The 1867-nt window shown below is 43.0% G+C and overlaps 1 non-coding gene across 1 annotated transcript; it reads left to right on the top strand.

Annotated features, from left to right (window-relative positions):
• The first annotated feature begins 1157 nt into the window (after nucleotides 1-1157).
• On the top strand, nucleotides 1158-1231 carry Trnat-ugu (transfer RNA threonine (anticodon UGU)). Its single transcript has one exon. It is a non-coding gene; the product is annotated as a tRNA-Thr (tRNA).
• Nucleotides 1232-1867: the final 636 nt, after the last annotated feature.

The raw sequence follows: 1867 nt of genomic DNA, 5'->3' as shown, positions 1-1867 counted from the left end.
GTTGGATACCAGCAGACCTCTCTTGGCCAGGAACGCCCTTTCTGCCAGTGGTAGTCTACTGTTGATGTCCTCCTTGCTCCGTCCGACACTGGTTGTGTTGTCTAGGTGGTAGAAATCTTTAACATCATCTTCTTCGTGACCATAATCCTGATGTTAAGTTTCTCGCTGTTCTCATTTCTGCTACTTCTCATTGCTTTCGTGTTTCTTCGATTTACTCACAATCCATATTCTGTACTCGTTAGACTGTTCATTCCATTCAGCAGATCATGTAATTCTTCTTCACTCTCACTCAGAATAGCAATGTCATCAACGAATCATATCCTTTCACCTTGAATTTTAATTCCGCTGCTGAACTTTCCTTTTATTTCCATTATTAGTTCAACGATGTTCAGACTGAACAGTAGAGGCGAAAGTCTATATTCCAGTCTTACAACCTTTTCAATCCGAACACTCCCCTCTTGATCTTCTACTCTTATTTTCCCCGTCTAGTTCTTGTACATACTATATATCGACCTTTATCTCTCTGTCTCTACTTTACCCCTATTTTCTCAAAATTCCGAACGTTTTGCACCATTCGCCATTTTACATTGTCGAAATCGTTCTCCAGGTCGGAATATCCTATGCTTCCGTCATCAAATGCAAAATCAGAACTATATGCATGAAGATAGTAACTGTACTCGAAAGAACAGACACCATTGATGACTGTGCAGCTTCTCTAGAATAAATGATAATTATTTGAAACCCTCATTAGCCGAGAGGTGTTGTTGATATACGTTGATGGACACAGGTGAAAATGCGTGCCCCGACCGGGACTCGAACGTGGGATCTCCTGCTTATATGGTAGAAGCTCTTTCCATCTGAGCCACCGAGGTCACAGTGGAAGTACGCGACTCCAGAGACTTATCACCTGCACGCTTCCCGTGGGACCCACATTTCCAACTGTCCACAATCTGCATACGTAGTGTACCTAATAAATATTTTCCCATCCACTCATTACTTGCGCACACTAAGGTGGCGATTCCCCTACGACTTCGGGCAACCTGTGCGCATTCGCACAGACGAAGGTCAATGGCTGGGTAGCCTTTAACAGTTGGGAATGTGCGTCTCGCGGGAAGCGTGTAAGCGATAAGTCTCTGGAGTAGCGCTACTCGTCTGTATCCTCGGTCGCTCAGGTGGACAGAGCGTCTGCCGTGTAAGCAGAAGATCCTGGGTTCGAATCCCGGTCGAGGCACACTTTTTCAGTTCTCCCAATCGAGGTATATCAACAATACCTGTGGGCAGCTGAGGGTTTCAAATAATAATAATCATTTGAAATCAGAATTGCTTCTCTGGTGTTTTTACCTTGCCTAAAGCCACACTAATCGTCATCTAACAGATGTTCAATTTTTCTTTCCATTCTGTGTATATTATCTGTGTTAGCAACTTGGATGCATGGGATGTTAAACTAGCTGTGCGACAATTCACGCGCGTGTCAGCTCTTGCTATCTTTGGAAATGTGTGGATGATGTTTCTCTGATAATACCTACGCAGTCTGATACATTCTACGCACCAACGTGAATTTTCGTATAGTTGCACTTCCTCCAATGATTTTAGAAATTACGATGAAATGTTACCTATCCATTCTGCCTTATTCGATCCTAAATCGTCTAAAGCTCTTTTAAATTTTGTGTCTAATACTGGATCATCTGTCTCTTCCCTGTCGACTTCTGTACCTTCTTCTGTCACGTCATTAGACAAGTCCTTCCCTCATAGAGTGTTCCAGCGTACTCTTTCCAGCTATCTGCTCCTTCTTTTCTGTATTTCGCAGTGGAATTCCGATTGCACTCTTCAAATCTTAAAATTAACGCCCTTGATTTCAACTTCACAA

The sequence above is a fragment of the Schistocerca gregaria genome, chromosome 6 (genome assembly GCF_023897955.1).
Source record: "Schistocerca gregaria isolate iqSchGreg1 chromosome 6, iqSchGreg1.2, whole genome shotgun sequence".
In the NCBI taxonomy this organism is placed as follows: Eukaryota; Metazoa; Arthropoda; class Insecta; order Orthoptera; family Acrididae; genus Schistocerca; species Schistocerca gregaria.
This window is presented reverse-complemented; position numbering and strand designations above follow the sequence as displayed.